This window comes from Cryptotermes secundus, unplaced genomic scaffold (assembly GCF_002891405.2).
Source record: "Cryptotermes secundus unplaced genomic scaffold, Csec_1.0 scaffold49, whole genome shotgun sequence".
NCBI classification, from domain to species: Eukaryota; Metazoa; Arthropoda; class Insecta; order Blattodea; family Kalotermitidae; genus Cryptotermes; species Cryptotermes secundus.
In genome coordinates, this window is record NW_019744106.1 from 1,178,222 (window position 1) to 1,200,914 (window position 22,693).

At 43.2% G+C, this 22,693-nt stretch overlaps 1 protein-coding gene across 3 annotated transcripts in view; it reads left to right on the top strand.

The window, feature by feature from the left end:
- Positions 1-22,693, top strand: part of LOC111874361 (nuclear pore complex protein Nup88) — a 323,760-nt gene that overhangs the window by 238,530 nt on the left and 62,537 nt on the right. The window lies entirely within an intron of this gene.

Sequence of the window (22,693 nt, forward strand, 5' to 3'; positions counted from 1 at the left end):
CTGACGTTTCGGAAGAACATACCTCCATCTTCGTGGGTGAAATATGTAGAATGAAGAATCGGTTGGGTTATGTGGGCAAGTTACAAGTAGGTGGTCCCTCAGGCCCACAGGGAAGGGGGAGAGATGGAGGAGCATGGACCAATGGGAACTGCCGTCTTCTCCTGCCCCTCTGCTTCTTAGTGACCACCTTACTTGCAACATATATGCATATCCTCACCTTACGCATTTCAGTCCTGAAAATGGGAGCACAATCTCCTCTCTCAGTATCCGCGTACAAAACTGCACCATACCGTAGTGTGAACATACACCACTGTGAAGTCCTCAAAACCAATTACGTACAATTTGCTGGAAGGTATTCTTTCTATAAAATTATGGATAAACTTCACTTGGTTCATCCTGGTCCGTCGCACTGGCAATAAAATAAAGATTATTAACTTTTTCAGTGTGATTTATCGATCACTCTGAACGGCGTTAATAATCTGTTATACTGTTGTGTATAAAGATTCAGTTTTTTAAACCTACTGTATTTGCGCCCAAACAATTTTTATTCTCGGATGTAAGATTTACGTAGTCCTGTTTCTAATAGTAATTTAGACATATTCCGTTCACCCACACCATCCCCTTTTGCCTGCGTCTTTTTAGCCTTCCCGCCTTTAGCAAAGGTGATTTTCCTTAAATACCCCCTCTGGAATACTTGTGAGTGCAATATGATACCATTACTGTAAAAATGTATTGGACCTTCTAATGAGCCAAAGCACGACATGGGCTGGCTTCTCCGTTCGGCTTTAACGCGTATACTTAATACAAATGGCATTAGCTCCATGTGCCACGTTTTCTTCCCTGCCTAATCATTGCGTACAGTACAGCGCGTACATCAGTCCATATAGACGTATTTCAGGAGTTACAAATCATCTCAACCTTTCCTGCCTAGTCAGTGCGTACAGCACAGAGCGTACATCAGTTCATATAGACGTCTTTCAGGAGTTACAAATCATCTCAACCTTTCCTGCCTAATCACTGCGTGCAGCACAGCGCATACATCAGTCCATATAGACGTCTTTCAGAAGTTACAGATCATCTCAACCTTTCCTGCCTAATCATTGCGTACAGCACAGCGTATACATCAGTCCATATAGACGTCTTTCAGGAGTGACAGATCATCTCAACCTTTCCTGCCTAATCACTGCGTGCAGCACAGCGCATACATTAGTTCATATAGACGTCTTTCAGGAGTTACAAATCATCTCAACCTTTCCTGCCTAATCACTGCGTGCAGCACAGCGCATACATCAGTCCATATAGACGTCTTTCAGGAGTTACAGATCATCTCAAAGCATTACCGAGCATCACAGTGTAGAGGTTGGTTCTCTTAATCTTCAAGAGGCTCTCGTTATGGTTCTGGACCAAGATGTAGGCCGTCTTGACGGAGGTTTTCCCTTGTCTGCTTTGACTGAATATCGGATTCCAAACCCTTAATCTACCCACTATTTGTGGTGAGTTTCCCACATATGACGCTATATAACCTGTATAGATGAAACAGCATTGTTAAATAGCCTAATAAAATCAGTTTTGAGCTCGATTAATCATACTCACTCGCATGTTCTTAAATAAGCCAATTCCTTCGCAACTGATACCTCATAATCAGTCGCCGCTGTACATAACAGAACTCTTTGAATAAATGAAGAAACAGCATGAATAAGCTTCGCTACTTACGAACAAGAAATTCGTGGAATAATCCAAGCAATAGCTGGTATTTTATCTGAGATCATCAGTGCAGCGCTTTCCTAACTCAGTAAAATTAATAACAGAAATCTCGTAATCGCCTACAAGAAAAATAATGTTCTTACCTCGACGTCTCACAACCCTTTGGGCCTTCCCGTCCTGATACAGGGATAGCTTTAACTTACCTTTATAGTAACTGTGTACGAAGAATAGTAAAAACGTGAAGACAATTTTAATTTGCCTTCAAAGCTTTATCGTCAACGTTGAAAAAAGGATAGGGATTGTAAATAATCTGAACATTCTCTCATTTGCACGTTGGCCTACTTGGTTTTCATTATCTCTTAGTACTGATAATGCTCCCGGTACATATAGCATGGCTTAGCTGCTGTGTTGCTAGAATGTACCAGGGAAGTATCTGGTTTCTGCGGTGAAAGTGTACGAAAAGTAGTGACCTTTAGGGAAGATTTAAAGAATGTCCGGCGATTATTGTGGACGATGTGCAATCTGGACGACCATCATATGTCAACAGTTCATCTAATTGCACAGATGATGTTGCCTTATTAATACTTATTGAGGTTAATGAGGCATAGACTGAACTACATAATGAGGAACTTCATAACTAGTACACTTCTCCAAATACAGAGTGGGGCGCAGAAACTTCCCTTCTGTGAAGACGCATTGTGAAGGGAGAGGAGGTCGCAGAAAAGTTGGGATAGGCACGGCGAACGCAGCAGTCGCGTAAGTTTCTGTCTAATATCCCTCAGTAGGAAACATGAGGTGGACGAGTGAGCAACGTACGTTTGCTGTTGAAGCCTATTTTTCGAACAACCATTCCTATGTGGCGGTGCAGCGTGCGTTCCGTACTCACTTCGGAATTAAGCCAAGAGGTCCGGTTCCCCACCGGAAATCGATTGTTTTGTGGGTAGAGAACTTTAGGACAACCGGGAGTGTGGTGAAAAAATCATCAGGATGACAACGGACCGTTACGACGCCAGAAAATGTGGAGGTAGTTCGACAGTCGATTTTGAGATCTCCAGGACGCCCCGCTCGCAAACATGCACTCATCCTAGACATCGTTCAGTGCGCCGAATTCTTCACGAACACCTTACTTTCCATCCCTATGAGATGGTTGTTGTGCAAGAATTGTCACCACATGATTTCCAGAACCGAATAACGGCGTGCGAAACGTTATTGAAAACTTTACCCCCTGACGCACTTGTTTTGTTTAGTGATGAGGCACATTTTCACCTATCCGGACATGCCCAGAAGCAGAATATGCGCTATTGGAGTGGTAACAATCCCAGAGAGCTCCATGAGAGGCCACTTCGCAGTGATAAGGTGACAGTATGGTGTGCGTTGTCGAGAGTTGGAGTTATTGGCCCTTATTTTTTTGAAGAAGACAGTCATGCAGTTACTCTCAATTCACAGCGATATGTGAACATGATTAAAAACTTTTTCGAACCAGCTCTTGAAGAAATGCATCTGGGAAATGTCTGGTTCCAACAGGATGGTGCCACGGCCCACACAGCCCGAGCTTCGATGGCAGTTTTGAGGGCAAAGTTCCCCGGACGGCACATCTCGCGTCGAGGTGGCATCCCGTGGGCAGCGCACTCACCTGATCTAACGTCCTGTGATTTTTTATGGGGTTACCTCAAGGCAGAGGTTTTTAAACATCGCCCCACAAACCTGCTTCAGCTGAAGAATGTTATTCGGCAGGAAGTAGCCCAAATTCCGGTGCACATGTTGGAACGTGCAGAGGGGAACTTCAGAAAACGGTTGCATCAGTGCATACAGAACGGTGGCCACCACCTTCAAGATATTTTGCTTAAAACTACATGATTTAAAACTTTAAAGTATGTTCTTTCATTAGCTAAACATAAATTTTGTCTATCAGCAATAATTTTTCTTTTATTCACCTTCAAAAAAAGGAAGTTTCTGCGCCCCACTCTGTATAATAAGAGTGATCAAGTCAAGGAGGATGAGATTGGCAGGGTGTGTATCACGAATGGTGGAGAAGAGGAATGCGTATAGGATTTTGGTGGGAAAGCCGGAAAGAAGGAAACCACTGAGAAGACCAAGACATAGGTAGGTGATTAATATTAAGATGGATCTTAAAGACATAGGGTGGGATGGTGTCGATCGGATTGATCTGGCTCAGGATGGGGACCAGTGGAGAGCTCTTGTGAACACGGTAATGAACCTTCGGTTTCCATAAAATGCTGTTAAGTTCTTGAGTGGCTGTACAATTGTCGGTTTCTCAGGATGGGCTCAGCTCCATGAGAGAGAGTGAGGTTAAGGAGGAGGTAGATCAGTGTATCCGGAACAACCTAAGAAGTATTAAGCTGTCCGTGAATGGGCCTCAGCAACGGAAAAAAAGCGGCGCAAGAATGATTTGAGGTCAATCGAAACCATTTTAATCTGATGAGTCATGAAACGTGTAGACTGTCAATCAGATGAATGGAATAGGAGAGCGCTTACATAGGAAAACAAAGCAGGGGTATGTATACCTATTGTACGATTATTTCGTTAAAAGTATGATAACGTTGCTTGAATTTCTGACGTACTTTCGTCTTCAGTTCCAATGAGGTCGATACAGATAGCCACGGGATTTAAGGTGGGCACCGTTCGGCTGGGATCACACGTTCAAATCTCGCCCAGTGCATGAGCATTTGTGCTCATACTTCAACCCATCTTTACTAATCGCCTGTTCGGGGAATCTGCCATGGACTAGCCCCGCTTCTTCAAAGCACAATGTATGAAAACTGGGAACTGATTCCCAAAATGAAGCTGATATGGAATTTCTTTGGAGTAAGTCTCTAACCAAAGAAAATATTGTTACTTATTTCTATGACTAAGACGCAAATTGATGAACGCTAGCGGGCTGTTTGAAAATAAGGTATGCAATGTGTCACGAACGAGTGAGCAGTCTTTTGTTTCCATGCATCTTTTCCGTCGTATGATTATTGATAATGTTTTGATGTTGATTTGTGACGTGTAGTATACTATACAAACGATACGATTTACGACGATCGACTATTTATGCGTCTTATTCGTTGGAGATAGCGTTAAACATCGGCCTCGACGTGTCATTCGATAACATGTAATACTTGAAGGGAAGATAGCACGGAGGCGAGATCTCCTGTTGAATTTTAAGCTGGTGTTACACTCGTGTCAATTTGAAATGTTAATCATTTTTTGTCATTTGCTTCACCAGATATCCTTATGAAGCAAATGATTACCTCGAGGCTTGATGTGAAGTTTATTTTTTTCCACAGTATGTACCAGTTATACCCCCAACCAGAGACGACGGTAGTTGGATATGATTAGAAAATTATCCCTCGGGTCTTCTGTGAACAATTTCATTATTTTTTTAATCACCGTCGTAGCGTTTTCCTTCTTTGCTTGCTCCCCTGTCCCGGGGGCGTTGAGTGACAGCACCGGCTGTCTGATGGGTGAACACGGGCGATTACACCACGGTTTACAGTGGCTGGAGTGATGACAATAAAACTAACAAGTTTCAGAACCTGTCGATTAAGGAAGATAGTTAAGAGAGCGCAGCAAGTCTTCGTGACTCTCCTGAAGACAACTGTTGGGTTGCCGTATTTCTACAGTAGGCCGTACAAATGTTCTGTGTAGCACGGCGCCGTGAGGGCATGTGAAGAGTGAAAATGTAGCTCACACATTCTGAATATAGATGGATATAAATAGTGATTTCCATGATCTGGCCAGTTTCCCAATGATTTGCTTGGTCCCCACCATTTCATCTGGACGTGTTGCTGAAGACAGATCCCGGCACCTTTCGTGAATCGAACCCCGGTCATCCGACTACTATCCACTCACTTTATTCACTGAGCTGTCTTAACAAATTGGTATTGGGAGTGAGTTTAATTTTGCTTCGTAAACCCTGCACTGCGATTTGATAGATTCTTGTGTTAATTTTCTACGCTCTGTAAACTGCTTTGATTATGTAGCATAGAATGGTAAGGTGACTGTATGTGATGAATTGGAAAGGACTTGAAAGGAAGCGACCATAACTTATACCAACATTTACATAGAGACACTGAGAAAAATCACGAATAATCTAATTCGGGATACCCGATCTCTGGACTTAGGTTCTAACTCCGTACCTCACGAGGCAAGAGTGCAGGTTTCGGGATCGAGACCGTCCGGATCCATTGCGGATATTTTCGTAATGCAGTAATGTTTTGAATATGCCACTTAGTACGATGGCAAGAGCCCAGTTCTGTTGTGTTACGGGTGTCACGTTCTGAAAGTGATGCAGTCTAGCCTCATACATTGATAAAGTGTTGTATGACACTCACCCCCCACCTTTCACAGTGACATAATATTTTGGTATTTCGCATGAGAAGCTTGTTATTGCTTACCCATTCAGAGAAGAGTACGCATTTTGTATGTCTTATTCTGTCGCTCCTATGTAAGCCTAACATTTCATGTTATTAGGAAAATTGATTAAGGTGGATGAGATGGGCGGAGTATGTAGTACGCATGAGAATGTGAGAAATATATTCAAAGTGTTATTCGGAAAATGTGAAAGGAAAAGGCCACTTGAAGGTCGTAAAATTGATCTTAAAGAAATATGGCGGAAAAGTGTGGACTGGATTCATATGACTCAGGAAAGGTGCAAAGGCGGGTTCTTATTAACGTAGTAATGGACCTTCGAGTTCCATAAATGGCAGGAATTTATTATGTAGGTGAACGACTAACAGCTTTTTAAGAAGGGTTCTTCTGCATAGAGTTGGTTATTCTGGTAGCCCTTTGCATAGTTCTGCACCATACCACATTCTTGAAATCTTCTTCCCTGTAGGAATGAAACTTCGAAACCCAGTCGTACTATTCTTTCAGCCTTTCTGACGATAAATTATTCGTGTTAAATTCTAAACTATGGAGCCTCCTGTAGCTAAACCACTTCTTTCTACTCACCCTCATGCCTCACGACCTCTGCTTCTTCACCTTTATGCGTTAGTATTCTTACCAACTTCCGAAACCTCACAAGCACTCCCATTGCGTGTGATACTGTCCATAGTGAAGACATTCACACCTGTTTAATTAAAACCGTAGCAGGTCTGTTGTAGAATGGCAGTTAATGTTTGTCCGTCTGTGTGTATGTATCCTAGTCCAGTGTCGAATTTGAGTATGGAGTTGAAACTCGATTTGAACAGCATTTCTCTGAATGTGAATCACTGCTTCTTAAATTCCTTCATGAACCATACTAACATGGCTACGGTCCGAAATTATGATGTTCAGACAGTAGCGGTATTCAGTATGGTATATTGTAGACCGGAGTTCGTCGTTTCTTTAAATATTTTTGTTTCTATTTTGTTTATATTATTTATTTTCTGTTTTTCCTTATTTCATTGTGTTATTGTTTCTTATCTTGAATGCAGAAGTTAATTATAATGTTACATTCTATAAATGTTTAATGTAATTACATGACGGCACATTAAATTATATCATTTCGAGAACGATTTCGTTGATCTGAAATCAATTTACTGTAAGTAAATGCACATCTTTACAGCAAAACTGATTGTAAAAATATTTAAAATTCTGGAAAATCTCTTTAGTCTTTCCAGTTCCCTGTTTTTGATATTAATCTGTCGCCGACAGTTGTGTTAGAGTTTTACCACACTGGGAGATATTTTGCTTTTAGTATTCCGGCTTTAAATTCTAAACGTAATATTAGAATATTGTATTACAGCAGCTTGTTGCACTGTGCATTCCAGTTCTTGCCGTCCATATGCAACTTTAATTAACGTTGACACGTCTTTACCTCTTTATTATATACCACTATATGTTTCGGCCTTCCATAACTTGCACTCTTCTCAAATTATAATTAGAATGATCAAGTGAAGGAGAATGAGATGGACCCGAATGGGGAGAAGAGGAATGCATATAGGATATTGGTGGGAAAGCCAGAAGCAAAGAGACCACTAGGAAGACCAAGATGTAGGTGAGTGGACGATATTAAAATGGATCTTAGAGAGATAGGATTTGATTATATGGTATGGATTGATATGGCTCGGGATAGGGGCCAGTTGAGGGCTCTTGTGAACACGCTAATGAATTTTCGGGTTCCATAAAATGCTTGGGAATTCTTGAGTAGCTGCACAATTGGTGGTGTCTCAAGAAGGGCTCAGCTCCGCGAGTGAGTGAATGAGTGAGTGACATGCTTCGGCCTAACTGGCCATTTTCAGATGTGTGAGATGTTGGGATGAGGAGACCTGCTGATGTGCTACTACGTTATTTTGCTTTTCATTTTTGTAAATGCCTCGGAATATTCTAGGTTGTGTGACGTTATCGTACCGTTCTTATGCACGTATATATTTTAGCAGTAATGTATACTGGGTTATATTAGCCACACACAGAACAATACGATAAACGAACAAACCAACGCAAACGTAAGTAACATAAAATATGCAGAGACAGAATATACTGTGACGTATATACCCATTGTTAGGCAATAACTCGGTAAACACGTGACTGCGGTAAACACGCCTCAACAATAGAAAGGCTGTTTTCTTGTCGTCCGCGCCGCGACCTTTGCTATACAGTGGTGCGGTAAACACGCCTAAAACAATACGGGACAACAGAAGACGGTGTTTTCCGTGAGGTCCGTGAAAAATGATTATAAAGAAGTATTCAATTGAGCGGCATAGAATGAAGAGTCGAGTTTCGGGACGTCAGCCTGCCGGGATATGAACTTGGAATTGAACTGAGTCGAGTCTTCGGAATTGGCAAGTGCAGAATAATCACAAATAAGGAATTAGGCCGTTCAATGAAGACTTCATGTGTGATTTGAAGTTACAGTGAGATTGTAATAAATCCGTTGCCATGACACGACTAGTGAAGACTGAGGACTCTAGTGCGCGTGTAACGGTGAACTAGAAAGTGTGTAGAATAGCAATAGCGCTGTATTGCCTTTAGTGCCGAGGTGTGTGAATGTGTAAGGTGCAATAAATCCAAGCATCCAATGCAAAACTCGGTCTGTAGTCACTGATACACGTGACAGTACATAAATATATACCGTATAAATGAAACACTAATGTAACCCATTACATATTACAGATAAACTAGACGCATGCATAAGAACGGTGCGATAACCTCATCTAACGTAGAATATACCGAGCCATTTACAAAAATGAAAAGCAAAGCAACATAATAGCAGAGCAGCAGGTCCCCTCATCCAAGGATCTCATACACCTGAAGATGACAGTACTTACTTACTTACTTATTTATGGAGCTGAGCCCTTCTTGTGGAGAAGCCAAATCTCCAGCTACTCAAGAATTTCGCAGCATTTTATGGAACCCTAAGGTTCATTACCGTTTTCACAAGAGCCCTCTAATGGTCCTTATCCTGAGCCAGATCAATCCAATCAATACCATCCCGTCCTATCTCTCTAAAATCCATTTTAATATTGTTCACCCACCTACACCTTGGTCTTACCAGTGGTCTCCTTCCTTCTGGCTTTCCCACCAATATCCTATTTGCATTCCTCTTCTCACCCATTCGTGCTGCATGCCCTGCCCACCTCATCCTCCTTGACTTGATCATTCTAATTATATTTGGAGAAGAATACACCTGAAGATGACAGTATCAACGTTAATTGAAGTTGCACATGGACGGCAAGAAGTGGAACGCATTGTGGAGGTGATGCACATGTCTCGACTATTCGTTCGTTCTGCATCGTGTCTCTTCTCGTTGGAACGTCGTGAAGAAGCGTGAATTTTAAAACGAATAGTAGGCCACATTTTCTCTGACTTTCCGTAGCAGAGGAAACTTTCTGCCGACACAAAAGTCTCGGGTAGAAGTTTTGCGGAATGAATAAGAAACCTGCGCATAATAATGAAGGTGAAATAATATCACGCTATGTTATATAATAAAAGAGAAAATCTAATTAGGAAAAACCTTTAAATCTTTGAGATTTTTCACACTTGGCCAAAAACATGGAAATTCTGTTAAGATAATTATTCTCTTTCACGTTAGTTTCTCGTTCCAACTCTGATAGGAAGGGGTTCTTTCCCTTCCAACCTCTTCGCTGCTTTCCTCGCTCTTAACTCTTCCCTGCATTCTTGTTTTCTCTTGTTTTGTACCTGTTTCTCGCATTGTCTCTCCTGTCTTGTCGTTCTTAACAAGAGCGTGGGCTTCTGTTTCAGCTCTTGCCACAGCTTCTTGTTATCAACGTATCAAGTAGTCGTTATTTAGTCAATTAATCGTTCAGAAATGTATGACTTCGGTCGTTGAATTGTATAAATGCGTAGTATAGAATTTAGAATTTCACATATATTAATATATGTAACTCGTCAATAAATTTACAGTGGTCATTTATTATAATTTTACGTTTTTAAAGTAAAATCAGTCGTAGTATCGGCAGATCTGTCCTTGACTTCTGTTTATATTGCTTAATTGGAGGACATATTGAAGCAATATTCTGTGGCTTCATTCTTGCAAAGAAATGTTTATTGCGACTTTAAAAATAGGCGCGTAACTGATGACCACCTCTGTGGTCTAATGGTCAGTTCCTGGCTATAGATCCAGAGGTCCCATGTTCGATTTCCTGCACTACCAGATTTACTGAGAAGTAATGGGTCTGGAACGGGGTCCACTTTGCCTCATGAGGAAAATTGTGGAGCTACTTGAAAGGAAAAGTAGAGGCTCCTGCCTAGAAAACCGAAATTAACGGCCGTGGGAATTGGTTGCACTGATCACGCGATACCCTCTATCTGCTAAAATTGGCACTAACTTCGCCGACAAGAGGCTGTCGCTCGGTCGATATAGTTCGCTTGCGGACTAAGACCACGTAGTTTTTTGATCTGTAATGCTGAAGTTGCCCCTGTACCTAGGCTTCACGCCATGCACACATATGAGTTGTTGGAAGTAAACCTAAATTCATTTTAAATGCCTGCTATCGATTGAAGGTGAATGGTCGGTTTCGGGCTGAGTCAGCTGTACTCCCGAGGAAGAAGTCCCTTGTTCCTCTTGTATAGAAGGCTCGGTGGGCCCCGCTTTGAATGTGGTAACATTCAAAGCGTCTGCCAGCTTGCAGACAGTCAAGAACTTACCCGTCTTTTATAGATCCCGAAAATAGTACATTGCCGTGTTACAAGTCCCGCCACTGGACTCTATCCTTAGCCAGTTGAATCCAGTCCACACCATCACACACTGTTTATTTAAGATAGGGTTATTATTCTCCCAACTATGCCTAGGTCCCCCAAGCGGTTTCTTCCATAAGATTTTGTGACTTAAAATTTTGTATGCATTTTAGATACGCCCTTGCATGTCCCACGTCCCACCCTCGTCGTCCCATATGACTTTATCTTCCTGATAAGTTTGTGTTGAGGACTATGAATTGTCAGTAGACTCATTAAATAATTTGCTCCATCCCTCTGTTACTTTCTGTCGCTAAAGTCTGCATGCCGATCACAGTGTCCGCGCGGTCTAAGGCGTGAACCTTCTTCGCCCGCTCCAACACTGGGGTCATGGGTTCGGCTCCCACTCGAGGTTTGGATATCTGTGTGTAGGTAGCGTTCTTACGACGGGCTGATCCCCTGTTCAAGGGACCCTACTGTCTGTGTATAGGATTAAGGAACTGAAAAAGCGACCAAGGTCCGAAGAGCTATAGAGCCATTGAGAGAGAAAGGTCTGCATATTCTCACCACTGTGCTAAAACGTCATCTGTGAAGAGTACTTTATCATGAGGTGGGACGCTTCATAGTCCGGTCGAGGTTCGCTGGAATTTCGGAGGAACGTCGCAGAGATTCTGTGGAATTACATGGCGTCACATCGCAGAAGATAGAGGACCTCAGATCCATCCCTTGTCTACAGGACGACTCACTCGGAGGGGGCCCCGAATTAATAATTTTAAATTACGCAGTAATTAGCACTGACAACGAGATTTTGTAATACCGCATAGTTTTCTGCATTGGTCCGATACCTACTTACCGCTGGCGTCCCTTCTGCCACGCCGAGTGCAACGTTCGCGAACGTGGATCTTCTGTTTAGCTTGTCTCTCCTGGCGGAACCAGTTCCATCTAATTCTTTAACCCAAATTTCTTCATGCCTACCGACGTATACTCTCCAAGTTTCGTTATCATCGGTAAATTATTGGGTGATTTGTAATTATTATTTCAGGTGCCTCTCTGAGTAAATTTCTCTGTATGCTGTCCCCTCCCGCCGTAGGTTGAGAGACTAAGTTTCACACCTGCATGATGTAAGAGAATTATAGTTTTCTATACTGTAATCTTAGGTTCTTAGTGGGCGGGAGGATGGAAGTTTCTGAAACGGATGGTAGCAGGCTTTCTTAGCCCCGTGGAGGCGGGGTCGAATACCTCCACCGTAGCCCTGGGAGTCGTAGGAGGTGACGAAAAGGGGACACAATGTCTGGGGGCCATAACTGGGCCACGTTATTCCTAAAGAATATAAATACAGGGTCCTGGCCCTTCAGGTTGGGAGAGTCTCAAATCGAAGAGTGAAATATCATTGTGTCCCGCGAGACTCTGACCTGAGAATGACTGCTCTGCAGACCAATCCTCTCGTCAGAAAAAGTATTACATAAGGACTATGACAGCAAGTATTCAGTCGAAAAGAAATATGGTCGTGAGTCTCAAGGGGCTTGTCGCCAAGATTGATTGGCGGGAAACTGCTAGCCATAAAATTACTCTGACTCTCACCAGCAGGTTTTTTCTGAATTACTTCCGCAGCTGTAGGCCAACTACACCGAGTTTTTCTTGTCCAACTTGAAACTGCATGAATAAAGATTATTCTGCATATTAATTGTATTATCCTCAGGATTGCTAAAAGGTGATCTTGGAAAAGCTTTTGGTGCCCCCTTGGTATGATACGCAACATAAATATAACTTATTGAGGAAATAATACTTCTTAAACATTATATGCAAACAGAGAGGGAAGTCATTTGAGCTCTAAAACATCATTATAGCTTCTTGTGTATTAAATTCATTTGTATGCGCTACATGTTTCGCATGTTTGGATGACATCCAGCAGGTTTCTGGTTTTAGATTTCGAGAAGAGGGTAGGAATAAGGTTATAACTGCAAGACACCCACATTTCTACCTCTCCGTACTCTTTATGAGTGGGAAATGTGTTTATTTGGTTTGTTGCTCGCAAGTTCTCGAGAAAACTTATTGTAACCCGCTGCAGTGTGAGCAATACCGTCATGTTATCTCATTTACACTGCCTCATCCCTTCAAGTATTACGCACAGTGGCCTCTTCCGTCCTCTTTAAAATTTCCTTAGGTTATGTTTCCATTTTAATTGGGCTCTTTATCATATATGGAGGTTAGCGGCAAATATGTAGAATAAACAGACGCAGACAGCCAACAAGCGGTAGTCCTCTAACTTTCAGGTTGGGCAGGAGGATAGCGTCTTACTGTAAATGATACAGTTTGTTTCGAGACGATGTACAGGGCCTCAGACGTGGACGGGGGTTAAGATCCAGCTGTGGGTGGGATCTGGTGTACACGATGGTGGAAGGCGGGTAACAGTTGGCTTCTGAAGAAATACTCGGAAACAGATCGAACCACTCTGATTCAGTTTAGTCATTTAGGAAACCATCTCCATAAAGAAACTTATGTAGGTAATGTCTTCACGAAAATACGCGCACTAAGGGCCCAAACGTGAAATGTTGATTTTGTCGAAACGAGCTTTGCTGGTCAGACAGATTTCATTGTTATTCAGCCTTCAGCAACCAGTAGTGGTTCGACGAGTAACCGTCGATTTCGTTTCCATGACAACATATTGAAGGACACTTGTACATGAGAAAATTTATACTATTTCTTGCAGCAATTTTTAATATGTATAATGGTTAAGAAAATATGGCCTCCAGGAACCCCAGATAGGCTTTCGGGAATTTCAGTATTATCACTGCTCAAACAGCAATGAAATCTATATAGATGAAAAATGGGATATATTCATATAGTTTATAACCGTCGCCTTTTGTTTTTCAGTGGTCACAGCGCTCTTCGAGGTAAATTAAAAGAGTTATTACTTATTGGCTTTCGCTTGTATTAAAGAAATCAATTCTCAGCCTTACTGAAATTTATCAGATAATCGATTTGAAGAAACTCCTTTCAAGAACCGGAGTCCCTGATTGGCAGTGATGTTGTATGTGCTCTGAAGTACTTGAAGTGAACACAAAATGGGGAAGTCGTACCTGTTACTGTCGATCCTTATGTTTCATTTTTCCAACTATGTATAATTCTCCAACAAAATGGAATAGATGTGGGAGAGGATACCGAAAGTTTTTGAGCCTTATTTTTTCTTTTGCCCCCTCCGGTTCGTTATAAGACGAAATGTTTGTCTAAGTGAAGCTGAAATCGGAATATGTAAATGATATAGGCTACAGTAGATACCGAGAGACATTTGACTATGGGAGACGTTTCTCGGCGTGCCATTCATTTAATGAAATATGAATTAAAATCTTATATATCTGTAGGTGCTGTTGTATCTCGAATAGTTATTGGTTTTGTGAGTGTTAAAAATATCGAAGGATATAAAATCGCAATTAATTCTTTCGAAAATTCAACTCGGAATGGAAATTCAGTTGTCCCTTATAATGATTATTAAATATTTACTGTAGTTGTCCAGGTGCTTCTGTGCGGTTTTGCCTTTCTTCGTGTTTGTCACATTCATCGAGAGTTATACGCCGCTCTTCCATTAAAATGAAAGGGAGGAGACCGTATGATATTATGATAATAACAATGCGAAGTTTGTGCTCAGTTAAGTATAAAGTTTTGTATATGCTCGACTGTGGTCATGCCTTTTCCCTTACCCCTCCCACAACCCTTCCTTTAGTTTCTGGAGTGCAATCGCAGTAATAAGATGTGTGTGTGTGTGTGTGTGTGCTGACAGTTATAAAGACAATTAAAATGTATATAGCTCTAGCTACCACATCTTGGTGGAGAGACAACATGGTGGCTAATCAACAGACTGGCAGCCTAAAAGGCTGTATAATGTCATCTTCATTAATCCTGCTAACAGTCAGGCAAGGGTTTAGCGTTAGCAAGAGGGCTGAAAGTTAAGACATCAGACACCCATTAGAATTAACACGATAAAATTGCTATTTATTGCAGTTGAGACTCTTCTTCTGCCTGGGCCAAGATTTTCAGAAAATGTGATGCTGCTCAGGAAACATTCTCTTAAAAGTAGCTCTGTGTTTCAGAACGTAACTGTGCGCACAATACGGCGACATGTTTGTTTTGTTTATTCCTGCCCTTTGAAGAACAACAAGACATGGAGTTCAGTACAGAACTCACTACCTGGTTTCCTATTAGATGGACTTCCAGTACTGCAGATCTTCCCTTGTTAGTATTCTGACACAACGCATTGCCAGGCAACGGCCCGATAGGCACCCCACGGTAAATTTCAACAATAGGACGAATTTTTATAGCTTGTTTCTAGGCAACAGTCAGCGCGCCAATGGACTGGCAAGATAGCTATCACGTGACTGGTTTTCTATGAGGTCCGCGACTCTACCGTTGCTACGCAACTGCTTGGTAAACAAACCTCAACAGTAGACGGACTGTTTTTTCTGTGGCCCGTGCCATGGCTATATAACGCGGAATTTGAAACATATAAAGAAAAAACAAAAAGAAAAAATTTGGTCATGAACCCCAGGCGGGGCTCGACACCAAGACAGACTGACTGACCGTCAGTTGTAATGTGGCTTGGACTTTGACTTTGACAAATGACAGACCCGACCTCTCGTCAGAGAGAACACCCTAAATGGAGAGGACAGTAACTTTCATATAAGGAAAAAACAAAAAAAAAATCTGGTCATGAGCCCCAGGTGAGGCTCGACACCAAGACAGACATACTGACCGACCGTCAGTCGCAATGTGACTTTGACTTTGACTTGAACAGTCAGTCACCCGTGTGGAATGTTCCCCCCCCCCCTCCACCGTGACCCTGCGACGAAAAGGGAAATCTCAGATCTGAGACAGTAAAATATGGTCGTGAGTCCCAAGGGAATCGGACCCGAGAAAGACTGCGCTGCCAAGGGCTAGCAGCATATACAAAAAAACAGACCCGTCCTCTCGTCAGAGAGGTCGCCCCACAGAAACAAGACCGTAACTGTCAAACAGTAATACTCTTAAATATCTGGTCATGAGCCCCATATGCGGCTCGGAACCACGACTTACTGACTGACTGACGACCGACTGTCAGTCGCAGTGTGACTTTGACTTTTAACCAAGAAGTGAGTGTCAGAGTTCTGAGTTCTCGGTAGGAGACGGCCACAGAAAGTTCGTCGACTTACGAAGATTTCAAGTGCGATTAGAACACTTTATTCATATGAAATATTTGGAGTGATTTGAAGCGCTCGTTCTTGTGTTTCAGTTGTGTTACCAAAAAAAGGACCAGCGATAGCGCTGTATTTGAATGTGATCAACACAGTTTGTAACCGAAGTGCTAATAAAGCCAGTCATCCGAAGTAGAACCCGTCATTTTCGTCACGCGTACCGCCCTACACGTGACAATATTATGTTCCCCCCCCCCCTTGGCACTACAACCCCAGTGGGCCTAGGCCTACCTCCATGAACTTCTCCGTTCACTTCGGTTTTTCTAGATCTTACACATTCGGTAGGACTCCTTGAATATTATGTTTAGGTGGTGTAATTTACAACTAACCATAGACTGCAACGTTGCTCATGACTAAATGTGCTGGGCTTATTCGTGGATGGTCACAGTATCGACTCGTAATCGGGTCTTAATTTTTATTGCCTACAGTCATAATCTAAATTAGCATTCGCACTTCTCACCGTCCGTGTGCAGCTTCGTCGCTGTATTAAATTCACAATTCAAAAGCATTCGTGTCTTCCTATTGTTGTAACACTACATGTTTCGGCCCAACTGACCCTCATCAACAGTATAAGTTGTAGAGGAAATTGCTGCCCCGTTGTCGCGCTGCTACAGTCTGCATTTCAAAGGTGCAAAGTACTTAGAAAATATGTTTAAATTGTTGATTCGCCGTCTTTTGGTTTGTATTACAATATCTTTTATTGCATTTTTATGTATGTGTGTGTTTTGTATATTTTGCTCTGTTCTTCCTGAAATTATCCTTACAGCTGCTGGGTGAGCATATAAATAATAAAGAACTGAATTGAATAATCGCAAAGTTTTTCCCCGCTTCCATGTTTGCAGTTGTTGACCTGTAAACGAACATAATATGTAGGCAGGTTTGTAATTATTTTCGTACAGAATTTTATATCCCTAGCTTCAGTAGTCCATTAGTTATCTCTGCCAAAATCAAAATTAGATGAATAATTGGCATGGCTGTCAGTGGCGACTGCTTCTGTCTGGTCAGTAACGAGCCGCTAGACCATACAAGTATAAGTGGAGGAATGTAAAATATGTCTTTTCTGTACAATAATATTCTCAATATTTCTCTTGGAAAGATTTGTATATACAGTGCGTACAATCAAGTGCGCGCCGCGGCTGCAATTTGCCGTGAGTCATACCACCGCAGAACGGATGCAGTCGCGGGGAGTGTTGCAACCCCTCCCCGCGACTGCATCCGTTCTGCGGTGGTATGACTCACGGCAAATTGCAGCCGCGGCGCGCACTTGATTGTACGCACTGTATTAAAGACACAGCCTTTCCAGTTCTTATATGCGTCAAGCAATGGAAGCTAGTAGATTCACCGCTTGACAAAGGCCCTAAATGATGCTTTTGGGCATGCGTCGATGTAAAAAGAGACAGAATTCGGTTCTGTTAGTACCGCCAACTGTGTGGCTTACTTTATCGTCGCATGGCCTGACTTCTAGATCAGCATTCTTACTGACGGCTCTCATTTCTTTTTATTCTTGACAAAAATATCGACGCCTTATTGTTAGCCACTTATATCCAGCTACACGGTTTATATCCCAGAAGATTCCAGTCTTCATATTTACCGCCGTGAGAACTTCAGAGTTCAAATACGGCATAAACAGAGGTGGCCCCCTACTCGTACTTGTAAGATTCTGTTACTGTACGAGTACATCAGGCATGTCCAACTTCAAACAGGTTATGATCGACTTTTTAGTGTCAAAACTGCCCGTGATCTACCAGCCTCTCCAATCGTCGTACCTCGCTTTATGCTAAAATATTGGTAAAATAACACGACACATGATGTTTGTTGTAAAAGCAACATACGAGTACATTGAAAGTACAGACTACTTTAATACGTATTTTCCCCTTCAAGATCTGAATATATTCATATTATATTACAAATGAATTTACATGCTTTTCACGTATAATTTCCTTATAGGACTATGAGATCGACCAAAAATCATCTCGCGTTCGACGCGTTGGACATGCCAGCTATACATAATTTCAGGACCATATGTTAAGTGGTGCTTCCACCACACAAGTTCTTGTGTCTGCTGCGTTGTTACTATCGACTGTTAAGAAATTGGAATTTACGATGTTGTGGTGACCTTCGGTGGCATAATGTATATACCAGATTTGGTAAGCATTGGCTGACGGATTCAGGTGCTGAAACGGGGGAGACATAGGCCTAAACAAACACCCAATATCGCCGTGGTCTCACAGAGGTGCTTGTTCCCGTAAGGGAGGCAATGTGCTAAAGCACTGAGGTTCATAATGAACGTAAGAGAGGAAATAGTTTAAGAAATCACAGTAAATCAGTACACGGACTTGGAGTATCGTGAGGTCAAATCCCGTTTCTGCCATGAATGTTCATTTTTGTATGGAGAGGCCTTATGCTCGACCGTTCTCAATCCATGGAATTCTACCGAATGCTTAACACCTTAAATTAAACAGCACCGTCCGGGATGGTCCTGGCTAGAGCTTTACTTCCACGAGTTTAGAAGGTGCGGTTCGGTTCATTTGCGCTGTTCGACAAATGACCTTCCTCTGTAACTCGGAGTTAATGTGCTGAAGTGGACCTAAATTGTTTTGGGTGGCATTGATGGTCTCTGCTTTGTGATGTATAGAAGTTCAATGATTTTTTACAATAAAAGCCTAAAAAGAACACAGTATAATTTGTTAATCAGTCAAAGAATCAAAGGCGAGCATCGTCCATAAACAGTTCATTGATTAATGAAATTCGTTTTTTCTATGTGAAGTAAGATTCCCTGATTCGCTGTACGCGAATGTTGAAGGCATAGCAAGGTAATTAGCTAATAATAAAGTTATTGGAATCAAAAACGTGGCGTCAGCTCCTTTATTTCATGCGTGAAAATTGATTAAAAGCCCTTCTGTTCTGAAAAAAAGAATACGAGTTAACATTTGAGATGGTCATTAGCCTTCAGGGCATGTACAAGCGCAATTCTCTTTTTCCCTGTAGTAAAAAATCTATCAGTATGGAATTTTTACATGGTTTATATCAAGAAAACACATTCTCACAAAGAACTTTTAATTCGTTGCCCTCAGGGAAGCGAAAAAAATATAATAGACGTAATCGCCTATATCGTTTATATTAGGGGCGAACTTACGAACGAACGAACGAACGAACGAACAAATGAATCATCCTGGGCATCTAAAACAAAAACAGTAGTCAGACCCGTAGATGGACGGACAAGGGGTGGGTAGTTGGAGGAGTTTAAGGGGAAGGGGGAGAGTAAGCTGAATGCTTATACGTGGTATGAATACGAACACGCATTAATGATGCGCGCATGTTAAAAAGTGAGGGTTTAGGTGTACGGGTTACAACTGCACTCTTATATATAATTTTTCTGTCTCTCTTTTTCTATCTTTCATCCCTGTCTCACCCTTGCTTTTGCTTCAGTTGCCTGCCTTCTGATATTGCCGCTGCTGGTGTTGTGTTTTCTGGGATTATATAAAATATAAAAGCGAAATTTCCATGTAGGGAACGTATTCGGAGAAAGCATACACGTATTAAAAGTCTAATTTAGAGGCGGTTCATCTCTCTATACCCTTGTACGGTCATAAGTCATGCTGTAATTCCACTTGTGCTTGCTCCTATCTCGTGGTTTCCCTGTTCATCTCATTCTTCCTACTCGGAACAGAAGAGAAACGTTTTCTGCATTTTCAAAATTCTAGGAAGATCGAACCGCGTGAGAAGATGTAGCATTGACTCCTCGGGTCTTCCTCAGCAGCGGACTGTGAAGCTTATTCAGTGAATGTAGGCGATGTTGTTCAGGAAAATAATGGAAGTATGCGTACACCAAACCTTAGTTTCAACACGATTGACATCACGGATAGCTTTGGAGCAGCATATGTACCTTAAACTTCCGTTACCCAAAGTCCGTAAAATGGAGAGACAACAGGATTTCATGCCTATCATCCCGTTGGTCCATCTGACTGTTACAGCTCCAAAAATACTGATCGGATTTCGATAAAATTTAGCGGCAGCATCTAGACGAAACGTTGTTGAGTGCAGTACTGATTCTTATTGGTGAAATATAAATCTTACTTTACGTGGCTCTCAGATTCAGTTGTGGGATGTCGATATATGAAGAAGCAACCACCTGTTGAACTGTTCTATAATATTTATTATGGTTGCACAGTATACACAAACACACTTCAGTTTGAAGAATCGAAGACCAATAATACAATAACAATAGTGAACTTTGTATTGAAAAGCAACTCTGAACTGGAACTCTAAACTTCCACTCAATGTATCTTTCTATATAACCTTGAGTCGGACCTGTAGAAAACATGTCACTGTCCGTATTATTGCAGGCTTTGCCTAGCACCGGCCGTTGCAGCGAATGGTTCTTAACTTGTGATTGGCTAGCACTTAATCCACTGTGGGTGCTTCCCACATTCACATATTGTTGTAAACCTTACATAGCGACGACTATTTACTCGCCGTTGCTAAACAATGGTACCTGAGCTGTCGCTTTGACGTTTACTTGAATGTGGGCAGTTCCAACATAATTCCCCCCCCCCAGTCGGAGATGGTTGCTCAGCTATTGAAGCGAGCAGGAAAACGTACGTGGGGTCCGGATCGTGTAGTTCATGCTACTGGTGGTAGTGGAACGGCATGTGGAGCCGCGACTGGGGTTGCGTCGGGTGCGGGCTTGAAGGTCTTGGTGGTGGTCCCGCGGCATGTCTCGTTCGGCAAGTAGGCAGGCTTGACCCTATCGGTTGACGCCATCAGAGGACCTGGTAGGGGCCGCTGTAGGGGGGATCCAAAGCCGGGAGCGTTGTGTCTTGCCGAAGGAAGACGTGGGTGCACTTCGGGTCATATGCTGGCGTAGCTCGGTGATGAGGTGCGCTGGATCCACTGGGTCAGCAGTCGGAGTTAGCAGTTCGTCTAGTATTCTTAGTGGCTCGCCATACACGAGCTCAGCTACTGATGCCTGCAGGTCCTCTTTGAATGCCGCGCGGATTCCGCCAGAGATTGGAAGGTTGAGATTCAAACTGACTTCCCTGGTCGGTGGTGATGGTCTGCGGGCAACCGAAGTGGGATATCCAGCCGGTCAGTAGGACGCGTGCCACTGTGTTGGCTGTGATATCCGTGATGGTGGTGGGCTGTTGTCCGCGGGAGTTCAATGCCACACATCCTGGTCAGAGACTGGAAAAGTTGAGATTCGAACTGACTTCCCTGGTCGGTGGTGATGGTCTGCGGGCAAACGAAATGGGATATCCAGCCGGTCAGTAGGTCGCGTGCCACTGTGTCGGTGTCCGGGATGGTGTTGGGCTGTTGTCCGCGGGAGTTCAATGCCACACATCCTGGCCAGAGATTGGAAAAGTTGAGATTCAAACTGACTTCCCTGTTCGGTGGTGATGGTCTGCGGGCAACCGAAGTGGGATATCCAGCCGGTCAGTAGGGCGCGTTGTACTGTGTTGGCTGTGATATCCGGGATGGTGTTGGGCTGTTGTCCGCGGGAGTTCAATGTCACACATCCTGGCCAGAGATTGGAAAAGTGGCGTGAGACTTTGGGGAGCTGGCAGGATTGCGGTACGGCCAGTGTGTCGTAGGATGGTGGCGTATTGACGGAGTCGGCGCGAGAGAGACCGTCGGCAACAACGTTGTCCTGTCCAGAGTTATGTCGGATGTTAGCCGTGAATTCTGCTATGAAATCCAGATGGTTGAAGTGCCTTGGTGAGCATCTGTCCCGCTTCTGGTGTAGGGAGTAGGTGATAGGTTTGTGGTCTGTGAAGATGCTGAAGTGGCGCTCTTCCAGCATTTGGCGGAAATGTGTTACGGCCTCGTAGATGGCCAGGAGCTCGCGGTCATGTGCACTGTATCTTTGCTGGGCTGTGTTGAGTTACTTTGAGAAGAATGCCAAATTCCAGTGATACTGAAGGAAAGTATGAGCAATTATATATGGCCTCCATCAAACAAGAAAGAGGAATCAGTCTTCAATTCATTCGAGAGGAAAATCCTAAGACGAATTTAGGGACCAATAAAAGAGAATGGGANTGAGATTCAAACTGACTTCCCTGTTCGGTGGTGATGGTCTGCGGGCAACCGAAGTGGGATATCCAGCCGGTCAGTAGGACGCGTGCCACTGTGTTGGCTGTGATATCCGTGATGGTGGTGGGCTGTTGTCCGCGGGAGTTCAATGCCACACATCCTGGTCAGAGACTGGAAAAGTTGAGATTCGAACTGACTTCCCTGGTCGGTGGTGATGGTCTGCGGGCAAACGAAATGGGATATCCAGCCGGTCAGTAGGTCGCGTGCCACTGTGTCGGTGTCCGGGATGGTGTTGGGCTGTTGTCCGCGGGAGTTCAATGCCACACATCCTGGCCAGAGATTGGAAAAGTTGAGATTCAAACTGACTTCCCTGGTCGGTGGTGATGGTCTGCGGGCAAACGAAATGGGATATCCAGCCGGTCAGTAGGTCGCGTGCCACTGTGTCGGTGTCCGGGATGGTGTTGGGCTGTTGTCCGCGGGAGTTCAATGTCACACATCCTGGCCAGAGATTGGAAAAGTGGCGTGAGACTTTGGGGAGCTGGCAGGATTGCGGTACGGCCAGTGTGTCGTAGGATGGTGGCGTATTGACGGAGTCGGCGCGAGAGAGACCG